Raw genomic sequence first — 23165 nt, 5'->3', positions numbered from 1 at the left:
AAGTTTCTCTTTTAAATGAAGGAAAAGTAACTTCTCAAGGACACTTATGCTTTTATTTCAAAATATGATTTTTACATAATATGAATTATAGAAGATTATATTAATGTGGCTCTGGTGTATAAAATATCCCAGCCAGACAGCCAGGCGTTCATAAATGCATTTTTTTATCTACCAGTAGGCCATCAACTGCATTCTCATTTAAACATCAGTTAAAGAAAAGGTATAATTTATCACAAGATTAATTTCCTCCAAGCAAAGAAACACCAGCTAGTTACATGTGGAGGTCACTTGCTTGTTAATAGCTCCTTCTATAAATAAATTATAAAATTAGGGCGCCTGTGTGGCTCAGTTGGTTAGTCTTTGGCTCAGGTCATGATACTGAAGTCCCGGGATCGAGTCCCACATCAGGCTCCCTGCTCGACAGGGAGTCTGCTTCTCCTGCTGACCTCTCTCTTCTTATGCTCTCTCTCTCTCAATCTCAAATAAATAAATACAATCTTTAAAAAAATTAAAAAAAATAATATAATTAAATCATAGGCTCTAAATGAACAATTGAGCAAGTTGTTAGAAGCAATGCTTTTGCCCTCTGAGTTTTATAAAGCTTTCTGAAATAATTTTTAATTCACAAATCACTCAGCATGAGAAAGCCTAATAAAGGAGATGTTTGACGGTATGGGCTCTTGATATGTTTATTTATGAAAGGAGCATTCTAGGATGAATTGTTTGCTCTCTCTAGGAATTAGCTAACTCTGAGAGAAGCAGTCCCTCCAGGGTCAGCAAGGCCCCAAGATGTCAAAACATCAGAAAATGTGGAAAATTTTTTTTAAAAAGTACCTGACACAGTTAATTTCTTGTGTTGTTGATCTAAACTGGACAAATTTCTGAATTCAAATGTTAGATATGCTTATAGATGTGTGGGTGGGTGGTTTCCTACATACCAACCCTATTCTGAGGTCATGTGCTAATGTTCTATCACTTCTCAAAGAGTGAAAGGGCACTTTTTAAAACTTAGCTTTAAATTCTTAATAAACAGTTTTACAATGATATTTTAAATTTAGAGCAAGAAAAAAATTAAACTCTACAGCAGTATTTGGCATCCAAGTCCATCTGTTCTGAAATTCTGTGTGGGGCCAAAGAGAAATATTAATTGGTTTTTTTCCTTGCAACACCAAACACCTGAATATTATAATTAGGGATGGAGTAGACCTGAGAAAACTTATAAATCTGAGGAACTGCTACATCTCAACAGTATCTACTATTGGCATGGAGCCAGGGCATTAGCTAAGATTCCATTGGTTTCTTGATGAAAGGGATACAGAGCTCATTCTGTTGGAAGAACATGTGAGAAAAGTGGAGCTGGGTAAAGGACTCAGATGTGGAGTAGAAGTGATCAGAATGTTAGACAGAGACAGAAGGGAGGAGTCAGAGAAGGTTTAGAAAGGAAAGCTCTTTGACTACAGCATTACCCTATTTTCTAAATATCCTTATCTGGCCAGAAAAGTGGTTTTCCTTTTATTGTACGGGAACACCTATGACAGATTTTATATTTCTTGGATGACTGGCTTCTAGTACCACAGAAACTTGTAGGTGACTGAAAAGCCTCAGCATGAGGAGCAAAAGTGTTATGGCATGAATTGTTTTAGCACTGATAGTCTGAACTGGGTTACCTACTTGATTTCTTCTTCAAATTTTATGTATTAAACAATAAGAACAACAACAAAACTGATTATTCCTGAGGGTGGTATATTAATTAGGGCTCTTTAGATTACAAGTGACAGAAATCCAACACCAAGTAAGTAAACGAAAACAGTTTTGGGAGTTTGCCAGCTTCAGGCACAGCCAGACTCAGGGACCAGAATTATGCTTAAATCTCACCCTACCAGAAGATGCAAAACTCTTGTAGGCCAAAGCTCATGTGCTGGAAACCTCCAAGTGCTCCCTGGATTAGGATGATCTCTTTTTAACGGTTCTCCTGGGTGAGGATAAAGAGGCGGAATTCTTGAAATTTGTTGGAGAAGCAAAATGCTTCTAGGTGGACATTGGGATCATGAAAATCAATCAGGAAGCCCTGATTTTCTTTTTTAAGTTGTCTAACAAATTTTTATTGGCCACATAGTTTGTGTTACTTAACTGAGGACAGAATATATCAAGGAGAATATTTTTCTTTAAGGTGCTTTAAGGCTAGTACTAGATGTTAAGAACAAATATTCTACTTCATCTTAGCAAAGGTCCGGAAGGGATTATGGGGAAATAGAGTGGCTAGATGACCTTTAGCTGGAGGCTTTCCCTGAGCCTGGCAATGGCAGTAGGGGACAGGATAACATCTCTTGGATGAGTCTGCTATGAGTCTCCTCCTCTGGCGAGGACCATGACCTCTCCATTCTGAAAACACCCTTTTGCTTGATGGAGGTCCCTGGATTTTGTAAAGAAAGGTTCTTTAGCTAGTTTTTTCGTTTTGTTTGCTATTAAATGGTCTGCTTATCAGCTGATTAAAAAGAAATCTTAGGTTAGAAATGCTCATCCATGGGGGGGAGGAAGCTCATCCATGGGCATCTATGCCATTAACTTGCTATTCTAATTTGGTAATTCAATTGCCACTGTTAGACCCTGCCGAAAGTTTGGCATAGAGGGTGAAGAAGATTCAAGATACAAAGACTGGCATGACAGACGCACTCTTTTGAGAAATGTGATGGGTAATGGATGTGGCCACAGGACAAGACGTGCTCTCATCATACAATGTGTATCAGTAATATGACTTCACAGGAATTTCAACAATCTTAAATTTATTTTTAATTAGCTTTGAGCCATAAAATTGTAATAGTCACCTTACATCTTTATGCTTTAGCTTGCTCACTGGTAAAATAAAGGCATCTCCTGGATGTTACTAAAACCTTCAGGCTCCAAAATTTTACATTTCTAGGGAGGCTTCAGGGATGCAATGGAATGTACACTAGTTTGTAGCCACACGATGTGGGTCAGAGAGTACTTTCTACCTGTTTGCTGCATCACTTTAGGCCAGTGATTCTGAACCAAGCATGATTTTGTCCTCTATGGGGTATTTGGTAATGTCTGGAGACTTTTTTTGTTCTTAGAATTGGGGGTGGTGGTGCATCAAGCGGGTAGAAACCACAAATGTTGGTAACTATCATGCAATGCACAAGACAGAGCCCTACAACAAAAATTATCCAGTCCAATAATACTTATTTTTGGAAACCTGCTTTAGACAAATCACCTCAAGCTTTATGATCCTTGATTTCTACATTTCTTGAATACTATTTCTGATGACAGTTAAAGATAAAGCTGTGAAAATACTCAGTAAATGATAAAGTGTGGCTACATTGTGATCGTTAATCTGAGTGTTGACTTCACAATGACAACAACAGAGAGGGAGGTATGCAAGTAGAGAAAAGGCATCTGGGACACAGCAATGAGAAGAGACCAGTGAACTGCTGCCACCTGGGAGGTGTAGCAAAGTATAAAATATTGCTTACTTGACACTTCTGTTACTATTGACTTTCCCCCTTTTCTTCGACAGCCTCTGATGGAATTTCCTGGAGGTTTGGGGCACTGAGTGTGAATCCTGGTTTACTATTTCTAGTCTGTGTGACTTTACTTTTCTGGCACCCAGTTTAAGATGGGTATATTTCCTATCTCATAAGGCAAATCCTGAGGCTTCATACAGAATATTGTATGTTAAGCCAGAGCCTGTGATCACAGAATAAATGGGAACACTAAACATAATTATTTTCTGTGTCAGTACTATAATGTTCACTTTAAGCATCATTCCCTTTACTTTTCTGTCACATATCTCTTTCTCTTACTGAGCAAAATTCATTATGTTTTCTTATAAACAAATCAGTATCTGTTCTTTTTGCCTGGTTAAAATCAGCTGACTAAATCTGTATTAGATTGAGATAAAATAAAGTTTAAACAAAGTTACATAAACAATACAACAAAAATTGCCCTCCCTGCATAAAAGGGGAAGTTACTAACTATAGGCTGTGAATTTTGTTGCTAAAAAGGATCCTAGAGCTCAAGGGTTCCCTGCCTAGTCTTACATGAGAGTATGTTCTGGGGAGCTTTTAAAAATACAGAATCTGGAGCTCCATCTGAGCTCCACGGAATCAGAATCTTTGGCACAAGGCCCAGAAATGTGTGTTTTCTAACAGCTCTCCAGTTTCTAAGATGTGTGGCTGGGTTTGGAGATGACTTATCAGAACTTTATTACCACAATTCTTCTCAATACTGGACCATTGAAAAAAAATAGAGACATCATGGTTCCACATGAAATCTACTAGACAGAATCTCTGGGTAAGGATATAACAACATATACGTATTAACTTGTACACATATATATACATACACACACACACACATATTAGTTTTACTTGATGTTTACTGTAATCCTGAGCTTTGTGTGGAGAAAATGATCATTTCCAGTTTTTGGATTGACTGAAATAGGACTCGGAGACCATGCTGGTCTGTTTATGTTCACAAAAGGGAGTAAATTTCATTATTTGTTCAAAATATTTGCTGTCCTTTATTACTATGCCCTTCTCTCAAGTCCCTCCAGAGAAGTACAGAGGAGTACATTTACTATTCCACTGATAGCAGCCTTGGTCCTGTAACTTCCCTTGACTGAGAAATGTGAGTGGAAGAGGCCTGAGCTTCTTATGAGAAGAAACTCTGAGCCATCTCAGTTGTCAATTTATTTTTTCCCTCTGCCACCAGACTAACATGCCTGTTAGTGGCTGCTACTTCAGCCTGCATCACAGAATAAAGACTTGAAACAGAGCTGTAGCCAACTTGCAATGGTTGTTGATTTGAGCACAAAACAGACCTTGCTTTAACCCCCTGGGGTTTTGGAATGACTACCCCTGACCTCCTACTCCCTCTTCCGTAACAGACGGAAGAATTAGAACCCAGGTCTTCTGCTCATGCCTAGCTGTTTGTCTAATACCTAATAGGAGAAGACAGCTGCATCTTTCCTAGATGGGGATGGGATTATTTACTCTCATTGCCAGAGCTGAAACTGGGGGAGAGGTGTGATTTGGTATACTCAAGTAGAATTTAGAATAGAGACCTCAAATTTTTTCCATCCCAGAAATTCTTTGACTTTCCCAAAGAAACATCACTGCCCATTGTTGTTAGTTGGTCTACCACTATTTGTGGAGTTATATAGTTGAGGCCCAACAGTGATAGTAACCTGTGGGTTTGGGAAATAAACCATGGTATAGAACATTCTTTATGTTGAAAACAGTCTGTACAAATTCCAAATAATGGGAAAAAGGCCAACTATTGAAATAAGCTCTTGCTTTTTACTTCAGACTTCAGATAAAACTGATAGTACTCAAGTGATGTTTTCTAACAAAATATACAGTTTAAAATGGCGATTGTGATTCACACTCTGCCCACAGGAGGGCCACACAAATCAGTATTTCACAACTTTTTTTTTTTTTTTGTGACTTTTTTTTTGTATTTATTCCTAGAGCTTTTTTCTCCCTCTACAAATCCAGATTATTTTTATAATTTATAACTTGAATTAAAAATTTTCAAGTTCCCTATATAAAGATAATCTCAGTCCATTCCAGTTTTTAAAACCTTTCATTACCATTCAAATTTTGATGTCTATGGTAGATTAGAATTCCTATTTCATTTTCAGAGACTTATTTTCCCCAAATGCATTACTTTTCAGTTTAAGCATCTGAAACCAAGAGAGATGAGGTAATTTCAGTCAGAATCAAAGTTAGTTATTGATAATCCAAAATAAAGCCAGGATTTTTTTTTTTTTTTTAAATATCAAGTTGGAAACATGAGGACAATTATTCTTAGTAAAATGTAAATAAAATAATAACTATCATTTATTGACTACCTATTCTGGACCAGATTTTTTTTAAAGATTTAGTCATTTGAGGGGTGCCTGGATGGCTCAGTTGGTTAAGCAACGGCCTTCAGCTCAGGTCATGATCCTGGAGTCCTGGGATTGAGTCTGCTTCTCCCTCTGACCCTCTTCCCTCTCATGCTCTCTCTCTCTCACTCTCTCAAGTAAATAAACAAAATCTCTAAAAAAAAATTTAGTCATTTGAGAGAGAGAAAGAAAACAAGTGCATGCATATGCAAACAAGCACAAGTGGGAGGAGGGGCAGAGGGAGAGAATATCCTCAAGCAGATTCCCAGCTGAGCAGGGAGCCTATTAAAGGGCTTGATCCCACGACCCTGAGATCATGACCTGAGCTGACATCAAGACTCACTGCTTGACTGAGCCACCCAGGTGCCCCTGGACCAGAATTGTTTTACATGATTCTAATCCTCCCAAAGCAGCATGGCATGGTATATGTCACTTCATTGTTTGGGATGAGGAAATTGAGTCCCAAGGATGTTAGTCTGACATAACTACTGTGTGACTTTAGTGGGAAGAACTGGCATCTGATCTCAAGTGCCTCAGAAGCCAAAGTCCACAAGCTTTCCTTTTCCACACTGCTTTTCTCCCATTTGGCTTTGAGATGAGTTTCCACTTGAGCTATCATATTTATCATCTCAAGTTTCTTCCTCAATTACATACTTTATTTCCAAAACAAATATTTATGCACATAAATCTCTATCCTAACAGGAAGCAGGGAATTAAAAATCACATAATCGCCATGAAAAGCTTCTCGGTCTTCCTACGGGAAAGGGAAATTGTGGTTTGTAAGAAGCACACTCAGAGACCCCTTACCAGCAGTTTGTGGGCCACTGGGTCACAGAAGGATAGGGGAAGGCACTGGGAAGGCAGAGAAAATAAATATGCATTTAAAAATCCCTTCATAAGCAAGCACAAGTGATGGGAATAATTTGGATTCATTAAATAATCTGCAACTTTTTCTTTGTAAATGTCTTGTCCAACTACTGAAAAGTCCGAAGAGGCCATGCAACGTTCTAACCACGAGATGTCACTGTTGCATATGATATAGAATTTCCCATTAGGCGCCTTCAAACTTTTAAGAGCGGTATGTTGACTGCGTCTGTTCCTCTTCCCTGAAGTTTACCCTTCAATAGAGCTATTAGAGATATAAGAGATCCAACACAGCTCCTGACAAGGGACTTGTTTTTCTTAGAAAAGCGGCGACAAACCTAGGCAAATAGAGAATATTACAAAACTGGCATTCATTTGTGACTAAGTTGCAAATACGCAGGGTGGAAGAAGCAAGGGCTCTAAAATCTCAGAGAAATAAATGTAAACAGGAGTGGCCGTGGGGGGTTCATAGACTTGGGACTTGGGTGATGTTCTAACATATGAGTAAGAGATGGCCTAGGTAAGGAAGTCATTCCGAGGAGGAGGAAAGACATGAGCACAAGCATGGAGGTGGAAATAAATATAGAGCTGGGGTGAAGTGGAAGACTCATTGGGGAAGAGTGGGAGTTGGCTGCGGAGGAGACAGATTGTATAGGACCAGAAATAACAAAGAAGAACACTGTAACTTACCCTCCCTCCCGAATTTGCCTCGAAAAGCTTCTGAGCAGAAGAGAGATGTGAGGAACTGTAGGAACATCAACTGTTCGGGTATTGGGGTCAGGGAGAATCACAACAGCTCAGTCCCTTGTAAACCATTATTTGAGCCTCCTTCACTGTGTAATTACTTCTGTCACTGTCACTTTTGTCACTGTGTAATTACCCTTTGTCATTTGCTAAGGTTCCTCTCCCGACAAATCTTGGTCAGGGCATGGCAGATAGCACCCCCAAGCTCATCCCAACATAAAGCAGGTACCTGTTTGTCTTCATATAGAGCTGGGGCTTCTGCTTCTGGTCTGGTCTTCTCTCCAGACTGGCCTTCCTTCGGCTGCCCGAAAATCACCTGAATTTGCTCTCAGAGATGTTCGGCCAGTCAGCAACCCCTTTAAAAACATCAAAGGTCCGCTTTCGCTTCAGTGGGAGCACGTCTCCAAGCAAAGGCTCCTCTCTTCCAACTGTCCTAAAACAGTTGCTGACTGTTTCACAGATCTTCTGTGGTGGCAGACTGTTCCACAGATCTTCTCTTCTGCCAGGCCCCACATAAAGTTCTGAGAACATGACAGGCAAACCTTTCAGACTTCCGGTCTCTTTGATGAGGTGTTCTGAGGAGGGCGGAATGGCGGGCAGAGGCTGGGGGATGTGGCGTGGCGCTTCTCGGGGGTCAGCCCTCGTCTTCTGTCCGGCAGCTGGGTCTTCTTGGGGTCCAAGCTATTGGAATCCACGAGCTGGAGGCCACGGGCCTCTTGGTAACTCACGTGCCTCTCAGCCTCCTAGTGGTCCCATCCCGGCATCCTTTATCAAGCAGATACGCCAGAAAGGTGCTGCCATGGACCAAGACGATGAAGCAGCCACAGACGACGACAAGCAGGATCCTTGCCGTAAGGGCAGGAGTCCGGGTTCTTCCCCCAGAGGTTTGCGCCCTCTACATCCGGGTCCTCCCACCGGGCATCGTCGTTTCCGGCGGCGCCTGCTTTCCCGCCACAGCGGACGCGGAGGTGGCCTCTCGGGAGGAGCTGGCTTCCCGCGCTGTGGTGTAGAGGTTGGACGCGTCTGGGGGAGGCGTTGACGGCAAGAACAGGTATTGCTAAACAAAGTGGTCGGCAGCGGTAGAGGCCGAGTGCTAAGCCATGGCAGCAAACATGCACGGGTACCTCAAAAACGGCACTACCCTCGCTTGGTCTCCTCTAGTTGAGAATTATGTCATCTGGGATGGAATGAGCTTAAAAATATCGAGGCTTAAAACTTGTTAATGGCCTCTCCTTGTTCTCAGGACGAAGGGGCTTCCAATCTCGCCTGAGCCCACACCTCCAAGCATCTTGTGTGCTGGGCCTTCTGTCCTTCTTCCACTTCCTTGAGTTCACCCTCCTGCATCCTGAGAGGGCCCTGCTCATTTGTTCTGTCAGGAGCTCTCCCTGCATCCGTTTGCCCCTCTCACCCCTGACTGCAAGTGAGCTCATGCACACTCATTCTTCAGCGGCAGCTCAACCATCACTTCTGCGGGGAGGCCTTCCTGGGCCAGCTTTATAATATGCTTTCACAGGTGTTTTTCCTTCATAGGATTTTCCCCTTCTCAATTACATACCTTTTTCAGTGACTATTTGATTAACCTTTGCCCTTCCTCCCAAAATGTAAATTCCATGGTTGTAGGGTCCCTGTCTGCATTTGTTCACCATTATTTGATTCTCACCTGTGGGAGGCAGTAGAAATCGTTGCTTCTCCACTCTGTGTCTCTGATGATCCCATCGAAGGGGGGAGGTGAGGTGGTTAAGAAGCTGAAAATGCAGAGTTAAATTTTTCTAGATAAGATAGGGCCCTATTCCAGCTTACATTTCATTGTGGAGCTACCTGCACTCTGGCCCCATAGGACCTGGAACCAATAACGTCTTAAAATCTGACTGTTAATTAAATGGCACGGGGCTATGATTGTTGTATCCAGTAAGTGAGATGAAGCTAAAAGCATCCAAGCCATTCTGAGAATATTTTCACAAACAAGAAGACCTTTCCTGAAATGTTTCTGGAAAACCGTTAGGGATTCTTTGTAAGGCTTACAGGTTATGACCTACAGAAGTAGAGGCTTCTGTAGCAACCTAGAAAATAAATAACTTTCAGTTGCAAGAATGAAATTCAAACCTTTGGACATAATTTTTAGCTAAGTCTTTTGCACACATTTTGTGAATATATTTTTTGCCACGTGGCCAAGGTAACACAACAAGCATTATGTACACTGAGGATGGGATTTCCCTGTGCCCAATCTATTGTGTGGGTAAGCCATGCTGATGCCTTGTGAATAACTTACATTATTTTCTTGACTTTATGCTGGTAACCACCTCCTGGTAAGCAACCAGTAAATTGATGACCTCATACAGCTAATGGTGTGATTAGATCAGGAACGAGCATTGTTACAGGAGATGACTATCTGCATTTTATATTGTTCTTTTATGTTTAGAGTTGTGTTGGATTATATATTTTAAGAAAGATTACAGCCATATTTCTGTATGCTTTTTCCATATGCTTTTTGGAATATGGAATCTTTTGGAATCTTTTCCAAAAAGATTCCATATGCTTTTTCAAAACCTTGCTATACCCACCTTAAGGGCTGAGGTCTTTGCTTCTGTCTTTGAAATTGCATGGCATTTTGTGGCTGTCTTGACAAAGAGAATGTGGTAGAAATGACACTGCATGATTTATGAGGCTCAGTCAAAAACTGTGATATGGCTTCCACCTTCTTTACTGTGTCTCAGTATGCTTACCCTTGCAACCCGGTGACCATGTTGTGAGAAAGCTCAAGCCACAGGGAAAAGCCAGGGGTATAGGTTTATCAGCTCATGGACCCAGCTAAGGTCTCAGCCTATTGCCATTTTCAATTCATGTAAGAGTGAGTTTTTCAGTTGATACTAGCCCATTCTTTGAGCTGTTCCAGATGATGCCAGGCAGAGCAGAGAGATGAGGTGTTTCCACAAAGCCCCATCCAAAATACAAGTTCATAGCAAAATAACTACTGTTAAAGACACTAAGTTTTCAGGTGTTTTGTTACACAGTAGTTGATAACTGGAGAAATAATCCTAAACAGGGAGCAAATCATTCTATTTCAGCTTGCCTCTGAGGTTTTGTAGAAGCTGTTTCTTGTGATTAAAATACCCTTTCCTTTCCTTCCTCTCCCATTCCTTGTACTTGTCTAACCTTGAGTTAATTTTTTAGTAAGTCTTCCATAATCTTTGGTCAAATACCTCTTCTATATGTGTAAACCTTAGTAACAGTCCTGGTCACATGGGCTATAAGGATCCATTGAGATGTCTGATGTTTCTAAAGATGGTACATTCATTTTTGTATTATTCATCCTTGTATCATTAGTTTTTGTACATCCAGGATCTAACATAGTGCCTGGCTGCACCATCTACCACCTGTGTGAACTTGGCTAAGTTGATAAATCTATCTAAGACTCCCTTTTATTATCTATGAAAGGAGATAAAAGCTCCAACTCATAGAGTTTTGTGGGGATTAGAAGATTAAGTCATCTAAGGTGCTGGCACTGAGTAAATGCTTCATACGTGTAGCTATGATGCTTATTAGACTAACCTCAAAATAGGATAAAACACTCAACATTCTAGAAGGCATGTCTAGCAAGTAATATTCTGAGATACATTAGTGAGAGTTTTTGATCCCACTTTTCTGCTGTTTCACTGAGGAGCTCTCTATTTTTTCCTCACAATATAGTTTTCTTGTATACTGCTCACGGAGAGAGGGCAGGTATACAGCTTAGAAAGGGAATGTTAGTTGGACTGATAAATGGATTTTGAAACTCATAGCAGAAGCAAAAGTCTTGAAAACTAAGTTCTTGAAACAAGCTACTTTAAAGTTCAAAAGTGTGGCTTTGGATATCAGAATCCAAATTCCTGAAGGTAATAAGGCATGAGGATTATGCCAAAATTGACAAAATGTATGATGATGTAAGAATTGATCAGAGATTCAAATCCTGCTTTGTATCCCCTCAGTCCCATCTCCCAAGCAGAAGGGAATTGGTGCATCCTATACCAGGCTTTCAGGTTATAGCCAAGGTAGACTGGAATCCTATTAGAAGGCCTTTAATTATCATGGGACTGGTTAGTAGACCAGCTTTGGCAAGATGAATAGCCTGAGCTAATAGTGCTGAAGACCTCTTCACAGAGTCCTTTGTACCCTATGGGTGAAAGAAAGGATCCAATGGGCATACCTAGTGTTAAAAGAGATCAAGTGGACTTGAAGGAACCTGTGGCAAGACAAGAAAGATATGGAGTGTATATTTATTTGTGTGTGTGTGTGTGTGTGTGTGTGTGTGTGTGTGAGAGAGAGAGAGAGAGAGAGTGATCTGTGGTGGGAACAATGACTGGAGGTCATTTTCATCAGGGCCTATGAGCCCATGACAATTAGCACCTATTGAAGAGATTTGTAGCTCAGCAGATAACAGACACTGTAATAGTTACATTTTTTCCCCTGGTACGATATATAAACTCCCAGGGGTGGGTGAGTAGAGTAATTTGAGAACATTTAGGCAGAGACTCCTTTTTCCTTCAATTATTCCACCTTTAGAATTCAAGTGAGTCGACAGCATGGTGATGTCCAGACTATTTCAGCAGCACCCCTCTGCAAACTCAGTGGGTTTAGGGCAGTCTATTGACCATTTCCTGTTGATGGCCCTTCCAACAGCATGAATCTCATCAGTGTGGTTTGCCAGTACCCTCAGCCAGCTCCCCCCACCAAGAAGTCAATGCAGGCTTTTGTGGAGGCCAGCAAAAATATCCCTCTCCTGGAGATGTGCTGCCTCTTCAAGATTTGCAGGTGTCAGCAACATTGACCTTCTTATCACTACAGTCTGGAAAAGCACATGCTGTTCTCAACAGTCTTGGCAACAGGCTTTATGAGAAAATTTTGTGGAAGTTGTCTTTTCCAGTTATAGCTAAACCACCAGGGTCAAATTCTGTTTTGCACACAAGATCCACTGATGAATACTGTTTGCAAAACCTGCAATCCAGGCATAAAGTGCTCTGAACTCTGAATTGTGAGCTATTCTGTAGAGAAGCACAATAAGGGAAATATAGAGGAGCAGTTTTAAGAGGGAATATTTATCAGATTGTCTAAATTCTTGTCCTAACTCCAACAGTTACTAGCTCTAAAAGCTCAGAAAGGTATCTTACTTCTCTGTTCTTCAGTTAACCTCTTTTGTAAAATAGACAGGAAAAAAACCCACTTATCTTGTGTGCTCTGGGGATTAAAAAATAAATGCACAATAAAAGCACGGTGCTGGGCATTTTGTAAGTTCTCAAACTCACAAAATGCTTATTATTTCCAGCATTGATGGTGACAGAAATGTTGGTTGCCTATCCTACAGCCATTTCCCACTGCCCCACCTTCCTTATAAATCAAGTATTGTTTTCTGTATCTATCTGGAAGCCATATACTGCTGAATCTTGACTGAAAACTTGCTTACTAACAAGTGATTCTCCTTTGTTTCTGGGCACACAAGGGACTGGCACTTCTGCACCTGCTTGAGGCTAGGCATGGCATGTAACTTGTTGTGGCCAATGAAATAGGAGAGATGATGCTTGTCACCTCGACCAATGGCACTCTAGATGATGAAAGTCCCAAGAGAACACAATCAGTGCAGAAACCTCTGTCAGAATATGATAGACATGTAGCATGAATGAAAAATAAACTTTCCAGCTTCAAACCATTGAAATGAATGTAATTAGTTGTCATTGGTTACCACAGCTTTACTTAACCCACCTCAGCTGGTATAGAAGAGCAAACTTCATAAAACCTACTTTACTCTTTAATAACTATTTTGTACGGCATCCTTTGTTTTATTTTTCAGAAATTATTTTCACTACAATGAACTATTTTTTGTACAGATTCCCAAATTATTAATTTATAGTTGTTTTATTCATATCATAGTGCACTGATTTTTAGCTTTTGTCATTGGGAGTTTTCTTTTGTGGCTACTATTTTTAACAAACTCAATATGCCTCGTCAAAATTTTCAGATCTAAATTCTAATAAGAGGTAAATATTCTATAACTTTTTTGTTAGTAATAAAGGTTTATTAGAGAGGGAGCAGTACATGGAAGGGACTATAGGACTAAATTGATAGGTTCCAAACTTGCCTCTGTCACTGCCTTCTGTGTTGCTTAGGATAAGTTACTTAACTTTCTTATGCTTCACTGCTTTCCTCTATGCAAAAGGATGATATTAGCATATAACTCATAGTTTATTTTATAATAATGTACTATAATTCTGTGATTAATTCTCTGATGAGGGTTAATAAATAACTTTTTTATTAGAAGTATTAGAATGGTGCTAAACTTGTAAAAGGTATATGAATATTTTTAAGTGAATAAAATGTACAAGCTTAACTGCTGTCAATTTTATGTGACTTTTTTGTTTGTACAAAATATAATTCTTGCTTGCTATGTTTTTGTGGCTGTAAATTCTATCAACAAGATAAAAGTTTTTGTCAGTTATTTTTTTAAAGGTTTTATTTATTTATTTATTTGACAGAGATCACAAGTAGAGAGGCAGGCAGAGAGAGAGGGGGAGGCAGGCTCCCTGCTGAGCAGAGAACCTGATGCGGGGCTAGATCCCAGGACCCTGGGATCATGACCTGAGCTGAAGGCAGAAGCTTAACCCACTGAGCCACCCAGACGCCCTTCTCAGTTTTTAGTCTATAAAAATTTCACTGAGAATAGAATATTTATGTTATTTTTACTAGTACTGTTTATTGTAAATAATTTAAGAAGTTACATTAAATTTTAGTTAACCTGTAAGAAAGCTGAGTAATTCTCTACAAATAGTTTAGGATTATTCTGTGTCCAGGATTGGTCTATTGTATTACAAGTATAATTTTCCACGTACTTTGGATCACTTTGTAGTCTGGGTCCTTTGAAGAAAATGCATCAGCAGGGTAAAAATTTCAGGTCACATAGCATGGGACTTAAAGGCAGGCTAGACAGAGTAGAATCACCATTTCTTCCCTTTTTCCACAGATGGATGAATCTTCTACACATTCATAAATCATTATTCAGTTGTCCAACAGATGATGATTGAATGCCTACTACATGCCAGTAACTGTCTAGGCGCTGGAGATACAGAGGCAAACAAAAAAAAATCAAAGCTTTTGTTTCCTGGAGCTTGCATTTAAAATGGTGGTAGCGGGAAATAGATGAAAGAAATAAATACATATTTAGGCAACAATAAGCACTCTGGAGAAAAATAAAGACTAGGGAAGATGGCAATATCTGTGTATGAAATAGGAAAGGCAAAAGAACAAGCTAAAGGTGTGTATGGTAGCAGAGTTCTCTAGTGGAGGAATAGCTCAAAGACCCTGAGGTGGGAGACTGCTTGGTTTGTCCTAGGTAGATCAGTGTTATGTGGGGCATAGTAAGGCATTGTGGGAACTTAGACTTTTACTGTATGAGATGCGAAGATAATGGATGTTTTCAAGCAGGGGAATGACACTGTCTGAGCTCATGAATCGTAGAGCTAGATTACCTCAGTGAAGTCTTGACTCCCTGACCTGTTACCTGGGTCATTTTGGGCAAATTATTTTTTTCTCTGTGTCTCTGGTTTCTTACCTGTAAAATGGGATGACCATGGTACCTGCAATGTAAGATTAAAGATCAAAATAATTAATATTTGTAACAAGCTTTGAATAGTTCCTGGTATATACAAAATACTGTGGAAATGTTTGCTATGTGAATTAAGATATTTAAAAGAGTATCACTTTGACTATGGTATGGATTATTTATCATGTATATGACTATTACCTGGAAAGTACTCTGTGACTAACATTCAACTCCAGTGTTGTTAAAATATGAACTGTATTCTGATTCATGAAGTATCAAGGAAATAATTAAGAAGATAAGAAGCACCATAGAAAAAATGATGAACTTGCAAGCAGAAGACCTAAAGTTCTAATGTTACTTTTTCATTGAGATTATGAGTCTGACTTATTTAAAGCCACATAGTTGGGCTGTGTTTGGATTCTGTGATTTCCCTTTTTATAATTTAGTTTAGATAATGTAAGGTGTGTGTGTGTGTGTGTGTGTGTTTCCCCCAGGAATGATTTGAAATGGAGCAAAGGGCAGTCTGTGGCAGTGGCATGGGGATGAAGGGTCTCATAGTAACATTCAGATGAATATCATGAAATTCGGGAAGATGTCTGGGCTGGTAGTCTGCATTCCCAAGGAGGGCCTCTAGGATACTCTACACACATACCACAGAGTTACATATTCTGATTCAGAACCAAAATGCTGCATTAGCAGAAAAGATTTCTAAATATATGAACTTGAGTTAAAAACTCCTACTTCTTCATGGCTTACACTGGCATATAAGGGATTCAGAGGGAATGAGGGTATGAGAGAATCCTCATGAATCCTATGTCTGTGTGTGTGCACATGCGTGTGTGTGCATGTGCATGTATAACTTATATAACTATTCTTTTAAGCCAGAAGGAATTTAATACTTTTACTTGGAAAGATTCATGTCTTTTTTTCTGGTAACTGGTGGTGTACAGCTTAAGGACAATATCAAATCCATTATAGAGCAAATGAGTCCATCTTTTCTTTCTTTCTTTCTTTCTTTTTTTTTTTTTTTAAAGATTTTATGATTTTATTTATTTATTTGACAGAGATCACAAGTAGGCAAAGAGGCAGGCAGAGAGAGATAGGAGGAAGCAGGCTCCCCACTGAGCAGAGAGCCTGATGTGGGACTCGATCCCAGGACCCTGAGATCATGACCTGAACTGAAGGCAGAGGCTTAACCCACTGAGCCATCCAGGTACCCCGAGTCCATCTTTTCTTTACACATGACATTATAAGAGAAAAAGTTTCTAGACATCTCCATATGTAGCCATTTGAACTTATAATATTGTTTTTCTCATTGAGATAGTTATTATATAAGCTTTCATCTGTGTGAAACATAGTTATTTGTTTACTTGCAAATCCCAAAAAAACATTTTCAACAACTTCATAAAGGTGTATGTATTTATCATATTTAAAGAGTCATATATAGTAAGTGCTGAGAAATATATATAGTAAGTACCAACACACTTGCAATTTGTGCAACATCTAAATTAGTGGCAGAAGATTTTATACATCTATATATATAGATAAACATATACATGTGTATACACATCTGTTGATTATTTATATTTGATTCCAAGCATTTAACTTGGAACTTCTCCAAAATGTATCTACCTTAGAAAGCTTGATTCCTAGGATTTAGGAGTCATTTAACTTGTTGAGAATCTGAGAAAAGCTAAGGGCTCTATTTCTAAAAATTAACATACCCACCAAATTTTTCATACATTTTTAGTGATCTTCTGAAATGCAGCTATATATCCACATGATACCTTTCTAGCAGCGATTGTTAGCTGACAATATTAGCTGTCACACATTTGTGTGTTAGCTGACTCACATTTGTGTCTGTTCTGCTACAAGTTTAAGTACAAAGAATCTCTTTTATCAGTAATGCTAAGAAATGTTTACCTTTTAGAAAGGTCATTGTCAGGAATAAAAAGATGAGCTTCAGAATAAGTCACGGAAAATGTGTGATCCCTTTTCAGAGATGAAGGCTTAGCAGCTTGGGACTGACCTTGACGATAGCATGTAACTGTGCAAAGTCCTGTGATTTGGGTCCCAAAGGGAGGGGAATCTTCAGGTTTAGAGAGGCTTCTACAGAGTAAGATAATATATAGGAAACTCTGTTATATTCTTTAAAACACTGATACATTTAAGGTGTGTAGAATATTGATTTAAAAAGTGGTTTAATCTAAAAAGAAAGTATTTAAGAATGTGAGATTGTTAAGTGTTTTCTTTTAACATTATTTTAAGAAGCATATCTGACATCAGATTGTAAGCCCAGTTAACTGGTTAACTGGTTGAGCCCTATTATATATTCTTATTGGCTCATTCCTCTTACCCAGATACCAATGTCCACAAAAGAGAGCTCTTTAATGTCTTTTGTTCTTGACATATCTGTGTTGTTTCTATAATTTTTTTTTTAAGTGAGGGGGAAAGAGCAGTGGGGAAAGGGGCAGATAGAGAGGGAGAATCTTAAGCAGGCTCCATACCCATCATGGAAACTAATGCAGCGCTTGATCTCACATCTCTGAGATCATGACCTGAGCCGAAATCAAGAGGTGGACACCTAACTGACTGAGCCACCCAGAGCTGTGGTTCTATCATTTTTATGTATAGTTATCATCCTGTTCCTCCTTATTTTATAAATGAGAATTTTGGATGTTTGTGAAAACAAAAGATGGATTTTATTGATGCCTTAGTTTTTATCAACTGCTGAATCAATTTGATCCACTCAAAATGGTCACTTTATGATGAGTGGTACAGAAGACCCAAAGTGTGGTGTTTAATAGCTAAAACAATCTTTTGAATCACTGATTTGTTTTCTTATTTCCATTTAAATTTCTACAAGATAGAGTTTCTGAAATGTGCCACATCTTTCAAAGTAGAAAACAAGCCAATAGAAGATGTTTCTCAGTAAAGCCAGCCACTAATATGAGAAAAATTGATTTGAACATATTACTTTAAATTTGTTTTGAAGAGTGACCTCATAGTTAGCAAGGATAACTTCTAATGGAAATGGTTGAGGAAATCAATGGTGTTTAAAGAGTAGTCTAACTTTTAGAGGAATTTAAGTAATTTCCTGTTTGGGGAATACACAAAATACACAGGAAGGCTGTATTTTTTGTTGATGTTGGTTGAAAAATCTATTTGATTATAAGGATCTTTTTAGTTGTTTGGATAATCCATTTTTGAGGTCTAGCATTAAGAAAGCATTAGGAAAATACTGAGGAAAGAGAAACTTGCTACTAACCCTGCAGCATTTACCATCCCTCTATTTTTCTCTCTTTTTAAGTTAATTTATTAATCTTTAGATAATCATCTGTTGATACTGAACACCCACCCACAAAGAACAGTAGCAGGATTTGTGAAATATATTTTTTATATATCAATGTGTTCATAGCATGAGGTCATGAATAGGCTTGTATTTAAATTGGACTAAACCAGATACTGTGAGCTTTCAGGGATAAGTACCTTTACTTAAGATATGTCACAGGATTTCTTATTGAGAAACCCATATCATATCAACATTCTCCAGTCTGAGATTTCCATCACTGCCATTCTAAGGAAGTTACTGCTTCTTATTAACAGATATGAAAGTCTGTGATGTCCTGCATACACACACACATACATACATAATACCCCACTAAAGACAAATTTAAAGGAGTCTCTTGGGGTGACTTAGTCAGTTGAGTGTCTGACTTTTGATTTGGGTTCAGGTCCTGATCTCAGGGTCATGAGAGCCAGCCCTGCATGGGGTTCTGTATTCAGCAGGGAGTCTGCTTGAGATTCTCTCTCTCTCCCTCTTTCTCTGCCCCTCCTCCCATAGTCTCTCTCTCCCTAAAATTAAAAAAAAAAAAAAAAAAAAAAGACAAATTTAAAGAACTGAGAGAAATAAGGTTATTGGCATGTTATTAAGATACCTGCAAGGAAAAATCACGTGTTCTCAAAGACTTAAAGTTATTCCAAGCATATGTCAGGGTTCTAAAGTTGGTCTTAAATATAGCATTTTTTGTTACTTGGAAAGGTAAAAAATTAATCCATTAGTTCCTGTTATCTCAACAGCAAAAGTGCTTTGTCAGCTTAACTATACAACATCTAATCAGACAAGGGCACTGACAAAAAAGAACATGGAATGTGTGTGTTTATTTTTAATTGTTTATTTTGAAAAATATTTATTTATTTGAGAGAGTGAGGAAGAGGAGGAAGAGGGTCCCAGGGAGAGGGAGAGAATCCTCAAGCACACTCTCCTCTGATTGTGGAGCCAGACATGGGGCTCGATCCGAGGACCCTGAGATCATGGCCTGAGCTAAAGTCAAGAGTCAAAAGCTGGGGCGCTTGGGTGGCTCAGTGGGTTAAGCCGCTGCCTTCGGCTCAGGTCATGATCTCAGGGTCCTGGGATCGAGTCCCGCATCGGGCTCTCTGCTCGGCAGGGAGCCTGCTTCCCTCTCTCTCTCTCTCTCTTTCTCTCTGCCTGCCTCTCCATCTACTTGTGATTTCTCTCTGTCAAAGAAATAAATAAAATCTTTAAAAAAAAAAAAAAAGAGTCAAAAGCTTAACCAACTGAGCCACCTAGGTACCATAGAATACATGCATTTATTTATCTATTTTCTGTTGGAGGTTAGGGGAAGCTTGGAGAGAAGAGTATCTGTGACAATCTGCATTTTGTAGCTCTGAGAGAGGATAAGGGCTGGGATGAGGACCCTGGAATAGAAATTCCAAGAGAAGAATGGGTGGTGCCCATCAGCATCGTGATCTTTAATACTGTGCTGAGTCAGCCTGTAGAGAAGGTAGACAACAACAAAGGGTAAGTGGGACTTGACTGTGGTATCACAAGTTGTAGAACTATTTGGGGCCAGAGCAGCATCACTGCTGTTTTCTCTTCGCCAAGCAGATGGAAAAGACATTGTGAAAGAACAATTTAAATAAAAACAAAAATGGAGAGATGGTGACAGACTGAGAGAAAGAGGGCTTTTCATAGAAGATACTGAGAGAGGATATTTGAAGAAAGATCTTTATTATAGTCAAAGGGGGCAGTGACAATGTGTTAAGCACTTCTATAAGTGTTTGTCTCATGAAATCCTTAAAAAATAAACCTTATGAGATAGATTTATTTTCATCTCCAAGTTATAGGGGAAAACTGAGGCTTAAAGATAGTAACTTTCACAGGATAATGTTTTTAAAGTCATTTAAAGTCAGAATGATACATACGACTGGCAAGTAGTAGAGCTAGGATTGAAACCCAAGGAAGGGCAAGGTAATTTCAATCAAATATTTTAAAGGGGGCCATGGTGTGAAATGGTAATTTTTTCTTAATCATTTGTAGCCCTAGAGGATAGAAGTAGGAATGAATGAAAAGTTAGAAAAAAAAGTAAATTTCAGTACATCATAAGAAAGGGATTTCTTAAGTTTGAATTAATTCTAGGGAAAAGGACTTCTTTGTGAAATGGTGAGCTTCCTGATATTAGACATATTAAAGTGGAGATTAAATGGCCACATGTTAGAGAAGTTATAGAGGAATTTGGAGTAGGAATCCGAGACCAACAAAACCTTAAGTCCCTGTGACTGAAAATGAACACCTGTGAGTTTTTTTTCTTTTTTAAAGATTTTATTTATTTGTCAGAGAGAGAGGGAGCAAGAGCGAGCACGGGCAGACAGAGTGGCAGGCAGAGACAGAGGGAGAAGCAGGCTCCCTGCTGAGCAAGGAGCCGGATGTGGGACCTGATCCCAGGACGCCAGGATCATAGCCTGAGCCGAAGGCAGCCGCCCAACCAACCGAGCCACCCAGGTGTCCCACCAGTGAGTTTTTTAACATCAGCATTCTTATGTATTTTTGGGTCTAGAAAGTAAGAATTCAGTCTCAGGTAACTGATCTTCCTAGGAGTGAAAATAAAAAGGGAAATGTAATCTCATTTCAATAAAATAGAAATTGAGCTTATTTAAGGGTGGGGAGAATAAATATTTGCTCTCATCTCAGGGCAATTGAATGCAAATATCTAGATTTAATTGTTAGGTTCAGTCATGATGCAGGGAGTTTAAAATGATATTAAATTATAAATATTGCCAGTCTTACTTGCATTTGTATCTTTCTGTCATTAATCATCACCATCTTTAATTGGCATCTAGAACCCAGTGTTTGACATGTGTCTGATTCTGTGGGCCTTAGAAACATAAATGGATAATTTTTAAAAATTATGTATTTGTCACATATTTATAAGTTATCCAAATTGAATCAAATAGGGCAATAATTTTTCATTAGCGCTGTTTAAGTATGGTCTTAACAGTAAAGTGATAAAATCCACAGTGGCTTACTTGTCGCAGCAGATGAAGACCAATGATGCTTCCTGTCTTATAATTATTTGTGAGCTGGATCTGCTTTGTTTTGTTTTGGGGGCTTTTAAAAATTAAAATTATTTATTTATTTGAGAGAGAAAGAAAATGAGAGAGCAAGCACGAGCAGTGGGTGGGGGGGGCAGGGGGAGAGAGAGAAGCAGATTCCTTGCTGAACAGGAGCCTGATGTGGGGCTCCATCCCAGGACTCCAAAATCATGACTTGGGCTGAAGGCAGACGCTTAACCAGCTGAGCCACCCAAGTGCCCTTGCTCCATTTTGAATAAGGAAATACCACTTAGTTTCCTGAAAGACTTTTGTTATTATATACACTGAAGATGTTAGGGAAGTGAAGACCTATACAATAAGGGAAAGACTAACTTTATAAGACAAAGAAAAGGAATCATTTTTAGCCCTGCTTGGTTGAGCAAAATGAAACAGTGAACATAGCTCTTATGGGTTATATATCTAATAACAATGGACTGTTATTCAGCTCTTGGAGAAGTAAAGCAAATGGAATATGATGAAGACTGGAAATATAATTATTAATTCTAATTTTTTAACAAGTAGCTAGAAAATAAAAAAAATTTCTTATTATAGGGTTCCTAAGGAATAAGGAAAGCTTTTAACCATAAAAATCTAATGCATCCATATTGAGAATGAGACCCAATGATTTAGTTCAATTAAGTGAATTAAAAAAAATTATTCTGTGTAAACCCTGGATTTGGTTTCATAGAAGACATAAAATTACCACCACATAATATCCACTTTAAGAAGTTTACCATGTGGTACAGGACCAATCAAATGAGCCAGTGACTCTAATAAAAGGCAGAATATTGCACTTTTTATAACTGAGGTATAAACAAAACTCAGTGGGGTTCAAAGGAAAGAGTGCTCACTTTTTTATTTTAGGTGGGGAAGATATATGGCTTATTGGAAGAAATGACATTTGAAAAATGGATGAGATATTTACAAGTGGAAAAAGGAGAAAGGATGTACCAGGCAGACAAATGATTAAAGTCAAGGTAATAGGCAAGTGTGAGTCAGTTTTGAGAAAGTGTGCCAGCTAGAGTGGAGTATAGGTATGTGAAGAGTTTAAGAAATAAGAGATAATATTGGAGGGGCTGACTGAAGCCAGCATGGTGAATTTCATGAATTAGGTAGATGAGTGCACATTTTTCTTTTTATAGGTGATGAGGGGGTCATTAAAATGTGTGGAGTTGAAGGATGACAGGGTCACAGGCAGGGCTTCTCAGTGTTGTGTGAAGAGAATGCACTACAAATCTCAGAAGTTGTCATTCACATGGTAACTCTACATTTCTATATGTATTATTGTTGTATTTCTGTGTTTATTATGGTATTTATTACTTTTATCATGTTTACTTATATTACGTTATGACAGGTTCCCTGACAGATGGATGTCAAGTTCTTGAAGTTAGAGAGCCTTTTCTGATTTGTATAAAAGCACCATATGGGCTCATGATAGCCTGTGACAGCTGTGCCATAGATAGGCACATCTTTAAGCAGAAGAGAGGACCACTTGCTTCAGAGAAAGACTGGAGGTTTTGACAATAGTAGACAAACACTAAGGAGCTTAGCTTGGAAAAGATGGGCTGATTTAGAATCTGGTAGGGAGGAGACAATGAAAGGACCCACACATGACTTCAAAGATGGGTGACATAGTGATGGCAAACAAGAAATAGAAAAGAAGGGAGATTTATCAGAGTAGGGGGAAGG

At 38.9% G+C, this 23165-nt stretch overlaps 1 long non-coding RNA gene across 1 annotated transcript in view; it reads left to right on the top strand.

Annotated features, from left to right (window-relative positions):
• Positions 1–8278: 8278 nt before the first annotated feature.
• The window catches only part of LOC131830400 (uncharacterized), a 52010-nt gene continuing 37123 nt past the window's right edge, over positions 8279–23165 (top strand). Inside the window, exon 1 of the long non-coding RNA XR_009353139.1 lies at positions 8279–8567. This is a non-coding gene — a long non-coding RNA (uncharacterized LOC131830400). The remainder of the gene's footprint in view (positions 8568–23165) is intronic.

This window comes from Mustela lutreola, chromosome 4 (assembly GCF_030435805.1).
Source record: "Mustela lutreola isolate mMusLut2 chromosome 4, mMusLut2.pri, whole genome shotgun sequence".
Classification (NCBI taxonomy): Eukaryota; Metazoa; Chordata; class Mammalia; order Carnivora; family Mustelidae; genus Mustela; species Mustela lutreola.
Note: the sequence above shows the minus strand (reverse complement) of the source record. Positions and strands in the feature narration are given on the sequence as shown.